We start from the raw sequence: 14,319 nt of genomic DNA, 5'->3' as shown, positions 1-14,319 counted from the left end.
TGAATGTGAAATATTATTTGGGATTGAAAATTTTGCATTTGAACACTTAATTTTTCATTGAAAAAGTTTTATTTGATTGAAGCAATCCTTTTTGTGTTTGGGCCATATTATGGGTAGGACATTTGTGTCTGAATCATTCCATCCCAAAAAAGTTGCTTCAATCAAAAAAAAAAAAAATATATATATATTTTCAATCTAAGGAAAAAAATCATTTGAAAAATAAAATTGCCCTCCCGTAATTTAAAAAAAAATTACATGCAAAGAAAATGACCGTCTAAGGTGCTATTCACATGATCTGTTCAAAAAATAATTTTGACACCATTATAAATTTTTTTTTTTTTTTGTTCATTTCATTCATTCACTCATTTTTGTTGCACTTTTATTGCTTTACAACTTATATATATATATTTATATTTATATATAGGAAAGTCAATTTAATGCATTGACACTTTTCGGCCACCAGGCCCCCCCTGGTAGCCCTTAAATTCCGCTTATGATAACAGAACAGGTTTTGCACATGCATTATGCTGCTGCATTACACTTACTCTAACTAGGCATACATGAGACTGATTTTCATTCAAAATTGTATTTTTTCAATGATGTTCAAAATACCAGTTAACAAAAACACCATACAGTAACCCCAGTAACTTCCATCTACTCATGTTTATTTTCCTCATTTCTTGACATCAAAATGCAAAACCTCAATTTTAACTACTCCAGGACAGATTTACAGTACATTAACATTGAAGATAATGTAAACATTGACTTATATATGATGGAAAACACAGACAAGGCTGAAAAAGCAGTTTCTGCTCTTGCACCCCTCTTTAAAATAACCTGCTGTACTTTAAGCCAAAAGAACTGTTGTGTTTGATAGAACAATATGTCTATAGACCCTACTCACCAACGTCACAGAATGACGTGTCGCTGTATCCGGCCGCCATATTGTCCGTCTCTGTTTAGCCCTATTCTCAATGGTTTCAATAAGTCGTTCAGTTTATAGAGCAATTCATGGAAGCCCCGGTGCTTTCAGACGCTGTAAACTCATTGGATGCGTTGCATAAAAGGCGTTATGTGGAAAAGCTTCAGTCTATCCATTCGCCAGATCCATATTTGATGCCTAAATCGATATTTTTCGACCCGCTGTCTTCGCCCTCTCTGCCTGACATCTGCTACCCTGATATCTACAACTATCTTGTCCACACAAAATCAGCCTATTCTCACGAAAGTTTAAAAAACTTTAAGAGCAGCACTCTAAGCAAAATTACCCTGTGTGATTTCTAAAATGGCGACAATCAAAAAAAAAAAAAAAAGTTGACTGCGATGGCCGACGCTTCAAGGATAGGTGGATATTCGACTATTTCTTCAATAAAACACGCAACAACTGTGTCTGCCTCATTTGCAAAGAGACAGTCGCTGTTTTCAAAGAGTTCGATGTGACGCAATATTACTAAACAAGACACGCTGACATGTACGATAACACTACAGGGAAGATACGCAGCGAGAAATTATAGCAACTTGAAGCTAGTTTATTTTTTCACAGCAGCGGTATTTCGCAAGAGTCCGAGTGTCGAAAGAGAAAGCCACAAAGACGAGACTGTTGAAATTATGAATTAAAAAATAATAATAAAGCAAATGTGACACACAGAAGGGCTTGCTAAAATTTGTTTAAATATATTGTTCTATGTAAATCAGCCAAGGTAGCCCCCCGCATTTTTACCACACCAAATCTGGCCCCCTTTGCAAAAGGTTTGGACACACCTGTTTAACTGATGATCCGTAGTCGAGGCCAGCTTCTTTCACTTGGTACCAGCTAAATATTATTTAAAATGTAATGATGGTGGAAGAAATAAGCATGTTGAATTTGAAACTGTATGTTGTCGGCCATTAGCCTCGCAATGATCTTAATTGTGGTTGTCAGCCCAAAACCCTCTAAATATATCTTAAATGCATCTTACCAGATATAAAATGATGACTACATAGTCCGTGGTAATCGTTTGGAGCCCAGTTTTCTCGTCGAATCGCAGCAGTCCATCTCGCTCTCCTCTCCGGGTCTCTCGGAATACGGTAAAACTTCAAGTCTCTCCGTCTATCTTCTCTGTTATTGCAACCAACCGCCACACATGCCTTCACCATTTTGATTATTAATGTTAACGAGCAGAAAAACACGCCATAATAGGAGGAATTTACGTACCGGTAATGCATCAACACGACGAGTAGACGGACAATATGGCGCGGAGGCGTGGTTGTGACGTCATGTGAGTAGGGTCTATAATGCTGCCATAGCAGATTCATGGCGCATTAAGTCTATTTTTAATGTGTCCGTTTTACCCTGGAGACCCCCGTTTAAAGACACCGCTCAACCTTTTGTTTCAACCCAGCCATAAAAAGAAGGTAAGTAATTACATTTATTATTCGAAATGTCTATCATTTTTAGCTTAGAATCATTCATTGATACCTAATATTTAGTAAAAAAAAAAAAAAAAAAAAAAACGACTTAAAAAAATTATTCGCTCGCATATTTTAAAGTTTTAAACAAATTACGTCACATTGAAAAAATTAGCGTCTGAAAAAAGTCACGGATACTCATTTGCTCCCAAAAACGTATAAATACGTTCTATTTTTAATTGCTTCAGTGTCCCAAAAATGTATTTCTAGGTCTTTCGCGTTTTTTTTTTTTTTTTTTTTTTTTTTTACAATCGGAATCTATAGGTACCCATGTATCTAAGATGGAATGCACAAAGCTCAAAACCCATTTTAAAGCAATAAAACTGGCCACTGGAGGGCAGTAGCACATTTGGTAAGACCCCCCCAACCCGATTAAATCAGTACAGCATAGTTGAGTCTGTGCTGGTCACCGAGCAGAGCCCGCGCCGCCGTGCTCGCCGGTCGCGTCCCCCGCACCCTCCAGTGTCCCGCACGGAAACGCGAACGGCCAAACCAGTTCCCCCCCAGGAACACAAGTTTCCCAGGCGAACGAGGCAGCGGTCACCACAAAAGAAAGACTAAAAAAAAATCCATCTTTACGAGTCAGGTGGCGATGAGGGAAAAGTTTAACCCGCTGTCGCGGCCACCAAGCGTCATCTCTCAGTTAGTTATGTGTAAATAAATTGTTACTTTGCTATCAAAAGCTCTATTTGTCTTGTTGTTTATGTTATTTTGTAAAAGGAACACATTATTCAGATGTTTGGGATATAACTAAAGCAAAAAATTGCAGGGTGAAAGTCAAAGTTATGTTTGAAATATATGTGTTTACAAAAGCTCATTTTCTCCGTTTTTTTCATCAGAAATTGGAAAATTCCTCAAACTAAGCTATTTTCTAATGCTGATTTCTAAAGAACGGAAAAAGATATGAACTTACTTTTTTTCTGCTGAAAGAAGCGAGTCTAATCTTTCTTTTGGTGGGTTCCATGTTTATATAGCAATGGAACAGAATTTTCTGTGGGCCTTGCAAAATCAGTCAAAATCCAGTAAAACAGCCGGGAGCGAAGTGCCTTGCTCCGGTGAAAATGGCTGGGAGTGAATGAGTTAATTGTTGTTGGTTTTTTTTGTTACTGTCACATTTTCCCCAATATTTTAGATAATAAATAATTGATCCAAACAAAGAAAAATTGAAAAAAATGTGTAAAAGGGTAAATATATGAAAATGAAAATCTTGACCACTCCTTGATGTCCGCAATTCCTGTATCGTGACCCTTGTTATATTACCATGTTTCACCCATAAAATCCGGCTGTGGCCATTTACAGCTGTGTTCTGACACTTTGTGATACATGCTACACAGAGGTTTTGGATCGAAAAGAGGTAAGTACACGATAATATCACATTAAAATCATGACGTCTTTAATTATGCTCTCGCGTGCTCTCACCTCCAGTTAGGGTTTTGCTGATATTTTTTTAAAAATGCCCTCCTTTTCAAATTTTTTCTTCCCCCAGACAATTGAGATTTTAAGCCTTCAAATGATGTATCACACATGCATATAGGAAAATTTTGAAACTGGGGGTCTCAGAGCCGAACTTCAAGTCACCTGAGTGTTTTCCGCTATATATACAGTTGTGGTCAAAAGTTTACATACACTTGTGAAGAACATAATGTCATGGCTCTCTTGAGTTTCCAGTTATTACTACAACTCTGATTTTTCTCCGATAGAGTGATTGGAACAGATACTTCTTTGTCACAAAAAACATTCATGAAGTTTGGTTCTTTTATGACTTTATTATGGGTGAACAGAAAAAGTGATCAAATCTGCTGGGTCAAAAATATACATACATGGATCTGAAAAAGCGAATCATTGACTTGAACAAGTCAGGAAAGTCACTTGGAGCCATTTCAAAGCAGCTGCAGGTCCCAAGAGCAACAGTGCAAACAATTGTTTGTAAGTATAAAGTGCATGGCACTGTTTTGTCACTGCCACGATCAGGAAGAAAACGCAAGCTATCACCTGCTGCTGAGAGAAAATTGGTCAGGAGGGTGAAGATTCAACCGAGAATCACCAAAAAGCAGATCTGCCAAGAATTAGAAGCTGCTGGAACACAGGTGTCAGTGTCCGCAGTCAAGCGTGTTTTGCATCTCCATGGACTGAGAGGCTGCCGTGCAAGAAGGAAGCCCTCGCTCCAAAAGCGACACCTTAAGGCTCGACTGAAGTTTGCTGCTGATCACATGGACAAAGATAAGACCTTTTGGAGGAAAGTTCTGTGGTCAGACGAAACAAAAATCGAGCTGTTTGGCCACAATGCCCAGCAATATGTTTGGAGGACAAAAGGTGAGGCCTTTAACCCCAAGTACACCATGCCTACCGTCAAGCACAGTGGTGGTAGTATTATGCTGTGGGGCTGTTTTGCTGCCAATGGAACTGGTGCTTTACAGAGAGTAAATGGGATAATGAAGAAGGAGGATTACCTTCAAATTCTTCAAGATAACCTGAAGTCATCAGCCCGAAGATTGGGTCTTGGGCGCAGTTGGGTGTTCCAACAGGACAATGACCCCAAACACATATCAAAAGTGGTAATGCAATGGCTAAATCAGGCTAGAATTAAGGTTTTCGAATGGCCTTCCCAAAGTCCCATTGAGAACTTGTGGACAATGCTGAAGAAACAAGTCCATGTCAGAAAGCCATCAAATTTAACTGAACTGCACCAATTCTGTCAAGAGGAGTGGTCAAAGATTCAACCACAAGCTTGCCAGAAGCTTGTGGATGGCTACCAAAAGCGCCTAATTGAAGTGAAAATGGCCAAGGGACATGTTGCCAAATATTAGCGCTGCTGAATGTATATTTTTGACCCAACAGATTTGATCACTTTTTTCTGTTTACCCATAATAAAGTCATAAAAGAACCAAACTTCATGAATGTTTTTTGTGACAAAGAAGTATCTGTTCCAATCACTCTATCAGAGAAAAATCAGAGTTGTAGAAATAACTGGAAACTCAAGAGAGCCATGACATTATGTTCTTCACAAGTGTATGTAAACTTTTGACCACAACTGAATATGGCGGACAACACAGACAAGACAGAAAAAGCAGTTTCTGCTCTTGCACTCCTCTTTAAAAGAAACCGCTGTATTTTAAGCTAAAACAACTGTTGTGTTCTATAGACCAATATGTCTATTTGCAGCCATAGCAGATTCATGGCGCATTAAGCCCCTGAACTATCTTTAATTTGTCCGTTTTACCCTGAAAACCCCCGTTTACCGACGTCGCACAACCGCTTTTGTTTTAATACAGTCATAAAACTAAGGTAATCAATTATATTTACTACTCAAAATGTCTGTCATTTTTAGCTTAGAATCATAAATTGATGTCTAATACTTTATTTAAAAAAAAAAAAAAAAAAAAAAAAAAAGGACTTTAAAAAAATTATTCACTCGCATATTTTACATTTTTAAACAAATGACATCACAATGAAAATAATGGCGTCTGTAAAAAAGTCACGGATATCTACCTCATAACTATCAGTTAATTGTATTTTTTTTTGTGACTATTGCATTTTCTCTGATATGTTAGATGATAAATAATCGATCCAAACAAAGAAAAATTAGGAGAAAAAAAACGTTTTAAGGGGTAAATATATGAAAAAGAAAATCTCGACCACTCTTTTTGGATCCAAACAAGATAAGTACACGATAATATCTCGTTTAAGTCATGGTGTCTGTAATTCTGCTCTCGCGTGCCTTCAGATAGTTTTGCTGTTTAAAAAACTTTTTTCTTTTTTAAATGCCCTCCTGTTCAAAATATTTCTTCCCCCAGAAAATGGAGATTTTAAGCTTTCCAATGATGTATCACACATGCATATCGGACAATTTTGGCTCTCAGAGCTGAACTTCAAGTCACTTGAGTGTTTTCCGCCATATATGTATATTTTTTAAAAAAGTAACATACATGAACAAAAATAGGTAAATATGACATATGTAATGCACATTGAAATGGAATGTATTTTGAAGAAAATGAAAACATTTTTTATTTTATATACAAATTTCCTGACATCTTTGACATTTCCTGCTATGGAATTCCGGTTAAGACAGAACACCATGAATTGCGGTTAAGTACCAAAAGTTTTAAACTGCCAAATCAAACCAGAGGAACCCACGGATTTTCCAGAAATTGGTTTAGCACGACGTAGATGACACTGTTGGACTCTCTGTGCCGTGCTTGGTTGTTTGAACTCCTGGAAGCGCCAATGGACAGTGTATCACAAAAGTGAGTACATCCCTCGCATTTCTGCAGATATTTAAGTATATGTTTTCATGGGACAACACTGACAAAATGACACTTTGACAAAATGAAAAGTAGTCTGTGTGCAGCTTATATAATACAGTTATTTCCCCCTCAAAATAACTCAAAAATATAGCCATTAATATCTAAATCTCTGGCAACAAAAGTGAGTACTCCCCATAGAAACTACATACATCCCTAAATGTCCAAATTGAGTACTGCTTGTCATCTTCCCTCAAAAATGTCCTGTGACTCGTTACAGGAGTGCTGTCAGCATAGCTGCAGAGATTGAAGAGGTGGGGGGGGGGGGGTCAGCCCGTTATTGCTCAGACCATACGCCGCAGTCTACATCAAATTGGTGTGCATGGCTGTCACCCCAGGAGGAAGCCTCTTCTGAAGATGGTACACAAGAAAGACCACAAACAGTTTGCTGAAGACATGTCAAGAAAGCACATGGATTACTGGAACCATGTCCTATGGTCTGATGAGACGGGCGGGCTAAATCCGGTTTGGTCATGAGCGTGTACTGTCTTCGAATGACTTACTAAATGAAGCACAGCTCCCTATGATCAGGTGTGATACAAAAATGATGAAATGTCATGTCAATTGAGTTTTGAAGTCTATGGTCAGGGTTAAATTTCTTACGAATATGAACCTAATTAATTGATAGGCCAAATGATAAATGCAAAATAAATCTGTATTTATTTATACTAACTTGCATTCAGTGGGGCAAATAAATATTTAATCAACCTCTAATTGTGCAAGTTCTCCCACTTGAAAATATTAGAGAGGCCTGTAATTGTCAACATGGGTAAACCTCAACCATGAGACACAGAATGTAGAAAAAAAAACAAAAAATCACATTGTATGATTTTTATAGAATGTATTTGCAAATCATGGTGGAAAATAAGTATTTGGTCAATACCAAAAGTTCATCTCAATACTTTGTTATGTACCCTGTGTTGGCAATAATGGAGGCCAAACGTTTTCTGTAACTCATCACAAGCTTTTCGCACACTGTCGCTGGTATTTTGGCCCATTCCTCCATTCAGATCTCCTCTAGAGCAGCGATGTTTTGGGGCTGTCGTTGGGCAACACGGACTTTCAACTCCCTCCACAGATTTTCTATGGGGTTGAGATCTGGAGACTGGCTAGGCCACTCCAGGACCTTGAAATGCTTCTTACGAAGCCACTCCTTTGTCAACCCTAGCTGTGTGTTTGGGATCATTGTCATGCTGAAAGACCCAGCCATGTCTCATCTTCAGTGCCCTTGCTGATGGAAGGAGATTTTCACTCAAAATCTCTCGATACATGGCCCCATTCATTCTTTCTTATACACAGAACAGTCGTCCCCTTGCAGAAAAACAGCCCCAAAGCATGATGTTTCCACCCCCATGCTTCACAGTGGGTATGGTGTTCTTCAGATGCAATTCAGTATTCTTTCTCCTCCAAACACAAGAACATGTGTTTCAACCAAAAAGTTCTATTTTGGTTTCATCTGACCATAACACATTCTCCCAGTCCTCTTCTGGATCATCCAAATGCTCTCTAGCGAACGGCAGACGGGCCTGGACGTGTACTTTCTTCAACAGGGGGACACGTCTGGCAGTGCAGGATTTGAGTCCCTGGCGGCGCTTTATGTTACTGATAGTAGCCTTTGTCACTGTGGTCCCAGCTCTCTGTAGGTCATTCACTAGGCCCCCCCCCCGTGTGGTTCTGGGATTTTTGCTCAACCGTTCTTGTTATCATTTTGACGCCACGGGGTGAGATTTTGCATGGAGCCCCAGATCAAGGGAGATTATCAGCAGTCTTGCATGTCTTCCATTTTCTAATAATTGCTCTCACAGTTGCTTTCTTTACACCAAGCGTTTTACCTATTGCAGATTCAGTCTTCCCAGCCTGGTGCAGGTCTACAATTTTGTCTCTGGTGTCCTTCGACAGCTCTTTGGTCTTGGCCATAGTTTAGTTTGGAGTGTGACTGACTGAGATCGTGGACAGGTGTCTTTTATACCGATAATGGGTTAAAACAGGTACTATTAGTACAGGTAACGAGTGGAGCCTCGTTAGACCTCTTTAACAGCCAGAAATCTTGCTTGTTTGTCGGTGACCAAATACTTATTTTCCACTCTAATTTGGAAATAAATTCTTTAAAAATAAAACAATGTTATTTTCTGTTTTTTTTTTTCTCCACATTTTGTCTCTCGTGATTGAGGTTTACCCATGTTGACATTTACAGTCCTCTCTAATCTTTTCAAGTAGGAGAACTTGCACAATTGGTGGTGGACTAAATACTTATTTTCCCCACTGTATGCATTGGTCCAGATGACACACTGCTGGATTCAAACCTTTGTTTTCAAAAACTACAAAAGAAACATTTTTAAAACATCCAGAACAATTGTCTGAATTTTATTGGCAAATTTAAATCTTAATATTTGAACCAGGGGTCGCGTTAACCGAATATTTTCCGTCGTTGACCGGTTTTTTAAAACGTAGACGGAAAAAACTGAAGTCCATCTGTCATTTTGACAGGTTGCAATTCACACCCCAGACCACAGGGTGGCGAGTGAGCATATTAATTAGCTATTGTCTCTCTTGATGCATGACGTCGTTGGCCTTACTCGGAAAAATGTCAAGGCAGCTGAATGTTTGCCTGGCACGGCCAGACTGTTCTCCCTGTATTTCTCAAACACTAACAGAAAAGTCTGGGACATAGCCTCTCGAGTAGGTACAAAATCAATCGACAAATCAGATTTGTTTATTTGTGTAACGTGTTCTTCACGAGTAACGTCACTCTTGCGCGCCGAAAGTCGTCTCTACAACAACACGGATGGCGAACGGGAGAGCCGAGAATATGTTCCAATCCGCGGTAAATTCAGTTTTAAATGAGCTAAAACACATCGACACGAGTCATTGACAACAGCCTGTCTCGCGCTAGCCATGTTGAATAAACTCCGTTCTCCTCGTATGTTTACTTCCGCGCGCAAGTCCCTCGTCCTGCCCTCGTCGCTTTGCTAACGACACGTCTGCCCGTCGCTGATTGGTGCACTCTGTTTGCCTCTTGTTAAGCTTGTTCGGACAGAATATGAATGAAAAATGAATGAAAACTAAATACTATTAAATATGTCATTATTATCATTTTAAAAATGTAAGTGACGGGTAAAAATAGATTATGACCGGATTTTTATGACACTGTCAGTCAAAATGACAGACAACGAAAAAGTCTAGCGCAACCTCTGATTTGAACATAACTTAAATTTCATTAACATAAAAAATAAATACAAATTAGTATCCAGGAATGCAAAAAGTAAACATTTGTCTCAAGACCACTCAACATTGTCCGTCTAAATAAAGAAATTAGATATAACTGAAAAACATCTTAGTCAGGGAATAACAAAGATAAATAAAAAAATAAAGCCCTCCTTCATGTAAAACACTACTGCTTTTGTCCACAAGCTCAGCCACACTCAAAAAAAAAAAAAAAAAAGAAAACTCCTTTGGGCTGCTTTAAGACCACGTAGTTTATATGAAAATCAAAATTGGGGAGAAGTGCTTAAAACCACAGTTCACTATATTTCTCAGAGTTTAATCAACTTTAACGGTAGTGTAGTATATGTGCAGAGTCATGTAGCAATTTATACGGCTACTGTACTTGTGTAGAGATGTAACAAGGTGGACCAAAGCAGTATCCTGCAGTACATGTGACAATACGGGAGACCGCAATCTGTTGGGGGAAGATGTACAGGGTGTCGCCTCTTTTTAATACATTGTGCTAGTTCAATCCAATAAGTTACAGCTGAAAATGATCACATGTTGACGAATAACGACGCAGATAAGCATCTAAAAGGTAATCAGTATGCCGCAGTAGGGGGCAGCCAGCAACACCTTTCAAGTACTTTGGACACCGCAACGTCCGGGGGCATCTTCTCTCTCGGCCTGGTGATTGAACAAAGGAACTCTAAAGGTGCGTCTTGGGGTACATAAGCGAATGGAGACGGAACCATATAAATGCAAATTTGAAATTTTTCGTATTCTGAGTCACCATGTAAACGGCCCTTAAGCCTGATAGGGACTCGGCCTCTTTTGTTTCCTTCTCTGACCTTGCATGAGTACATTGTAATAATGGACATGAGGCTTTATTTCAAGCAAAAGTCTTAACTTGTGGACTAGTCCGAGAGTCTTCAAGGAACACATTTGGTCTCATAAATTTAATATACTACTGTAGAAAACACATACATTAGGACACCTCTCTATAAGGAGCTTCCTACTCGAGTTTTACTGGTTAGCAAATTCAGATAGTTTAATGTTATGCTAACTCTGATGCAGGTCGGACCTAAAGTAGCAAAATTAGTGGTGTGTTGCCCGCCTCCACAACATTGCCGACTTTTTACATTACTTACAGTGGCTGCTGCTGGCCGGAAAAAAAATTCTAATATTCCTCCTCTTCAAAGGGGGTGGAGGATGCGACATGTTGTCGACATATTGTATTTCTGCCAGGGCCGTGAGTGCCTGTGAGTGTATAGGGGGGTGGAGGGTCAAGTCACCAGCCAATCAAACGTGCGTTTGATGAAAAAAAAGTTTACATGTTAGTTTTAACATAATGAAAATAATACACTTAATAATGGTAGAGTCATAGACTTCATAATATATTGACGGGATGCGGGCCCGATTAATAGGGAGGCTATCTCCGTGAAAGCTGACCAAGTGGAAACACAGAGAAAGACCTTATTACGTTGAAAATTCTTGTGAATAAATGCTTAAATCACTGAATTCTTTATCAATATGGACATAAAACAGTCTCTATTCTTGGTTAAAAGCAAAAACACTGGCAGTTAGCATTTATTTTATGTAAATATGTCGAATGTGCTGCTAGTCTTTAAGCCTCTGTGGCGCCGCCTTATCACCACAAAGAGCGTTTTACGTTGAAAATTCTTGTGAATAAATGCTAAAATCCCTGAATTCTTAATAGATTTCGATGTAAAACAGTCTCGATTCTTGGTTAAAAGCAAAAAAAAAAAAATACAACAACGGGCAGTTAGCACTTATTTTATGTAAATATGTCGAATGTGCTGCTAGTCTTTAAGCCCGTTAAGCTGCCTTATAACCACAAAGAGCTTTTTATGTTGAAAATTCTTGTGAATAAATGCTTAAATCCCCAAATTCTTTATAGATTTGGATGTAAAAGAGTCTCGATTCTTGGTTAAAAGCAATAAAAAATGGGCAGTTTGTATTTATTTTACATAAATATGTTGAATGTGCTGCTGGTCTTTAAGACACTGTGGCACTGCCTTATCGCTGCAAAGAGCTTTTTACGTTGAAAATTCTTGTGAATAAATGCTTAAATCCCTCAATTCTTTATAGATGTCGACGTAAAATGGTCTCAATTCTTGGTTAAAAGCAATAAAAAATGGGCAGTTAGTATTTATTTTACATAAATATGTCAAATGTGCTGCTAGTCTTTAAGACATTGTGGCGCCGCCTTATCACCACAAAGAGCTTTTTATGTTGAAAATTCTTGTGAATAAATGCTTAAATCCCTGAATTCTTTATCGATATTGACGTAAAAGAGTCTCGATTCTTGGTTAAAAGCAATAAAAAACGGGCAGTTAGTATTTATTTTTACATAATTATGTCGAATGTGCTGCTAGTGCATTTATTTTACGTAAATATTGTGAATTATGACGCCAATGCCGTAGCGGTTAATTTCTCCCATTGATTTTTTTCACATTCCAAAATGTATGCATGGTACAAAAAAATCTAATAATTACCTTGAATCCTCCAACAAATCACCCCTGAGACAATTCTTCCTCTTTTTATGAGGTACAGCTTTCGTACTTTTTCAACCTAAACTCTGAATTGAATCGCTGCATGTGTTTGAGAATAACTGCGACCGACTTCGACCGACTGAAGAGTAGTGTGGGACGGCCCCCTACTTGAAGGCGTGGCACAGTGTCTGGGGAATGTGTCCCGTCAATATCATTATCATGTCTTTGGTAGGGTCAATTCAACCCTTACAACATTATCTATTTAACTGAAGTCATCATATAATGCAAATAAAGTCGCTTAAAAGTTGGTGGGGACAATTCGAGCATCCTGAAAAGTTATAACCCTACGATCCCTATGATAACGTACGGTCTTGGTGGGAAGGCTGGTCGCCGTCAACTCCCCAACTGGCCGAAGTGTCCTGGGATGATTAGTCTGTGCTACGTTTGCGCTAGTTGTTAAGACACCCCTCTGTTATGGAGAGACTTGGTACGCTTCGTCAGCAGCGACTGAGGTGCTGCGATTGATGTCATTACTCAAAAGTAATATCTCAATATCTACTGTGTAAAACAATAGCAGCACAAACAAAACATTTCTACAGCACTGTCATTGTTTGCAGACTATCCTGATTAAAATATGAAAACCTATAAATGTTCGGGTGGTTTTGGTTAGCGCAGTCACTGATTTTTCATCTGATGGTAATTTTATGCAGAAATGGGAGAAATTCCAAAAGGTTCAGATACTTTTTCATACCACTGTAATGTGAGGCTGATGTTAGCTGTGCCACAAAGTCGTACAATTTAAAGTTAGGAAATTCTTGCATTAATTGTGGCAGCTATGATGAGGAAGTGAGTGTCTCGTTCAAGGTTGCCTAGTTTGTATTTTGACTGACTATGTGGTAAGATGCCACAACTTCAACTATTTAAAATAAACCAAAGGTCACCCATGCACACAGACTCATGTAATATGTACAAATATCAGTACTACTTTCATGTTATTTTGAACTAAAGATCAGAATAATACTTGTAAATATCCTGTAAAATGCTTTGGCTGTGATCTGTTGAATAAATGCTATGTTTATAAAACATTGCATAAATAACATTAAGGGATGGCATTTATAAACTGAATTAACTGTAATGGAAAAATACAAATTTAGGGGAATGCAGTGCCCTGATATATGCAGCAGGTAGTGCTGTTGCTGTTTCCCTTCTGTATTTTCTGAAGAAAACAAAAACATTGCATAAAAATAATGCTGCTTTTCCAAAATATACTAATGCATTCATTTTTAATAGCTGTTGGTGTGTTATTTTTCTTTAATGATGAGTCGTGTCGATATAAAAGTAACACAGTACTTAGATAATAAACAACATTGTAACTTATCAAAGATGTGTATTACTTTTGAGGGAAAAACTGTCACTTTACATGTCTGTTTTCTGTGAATAATACAAAGTAATAGAATATACGTCATAGTGTTGTTAAGTGGGGCCATAACCAGAATGCATTTCTGGATTCATTAATTTAGTTTTTATTAACATTGTGTTTGATAAAACATTTTTTTTTTTTAAATGCAATAATTAATTAATAACTGCTAATATTTACGTTTTTAGGACCAAAAATAGTCATTTGCCCTGTAAAAATGTCTCAAGTGTCAATTTAAGGTTAACGTTGTCAAACAAACAATTGTGTAATCACTCAAGCTTAAAAATAAACCAATGAAATGTGTAATGGATTTTCCACGCCCCGCCTCTACAAACTCTTCTGGCCAATTGGATGTCGCCATGCAGCCAAGGCGCTTTCTAGCAGCATATAAATACCGGGAGCCCCCCACTGGTGACTCACACGTAAAGTTAAA

The sequence above is a fragment of the Corythoichthys intestinalis genome, chromosome 22 (assembly GCF_030265065.1).
Source record: "Corythoichthys intestinalis isolate RoL2023-P3 chromosome 22, ASM3026506v1, whole genome shotgun sequence".
Classification (NCBI taxonomy): domain Eukaryota; kingdom Metazoa; phylum Chordata; class Actinopteri; order Syngnathiformes; family Syngnathidae; genus Corythoichthys; species Corythoichthys intestinalis.
Note: the sequence above shows the minus strand (reverse complement) of the source record.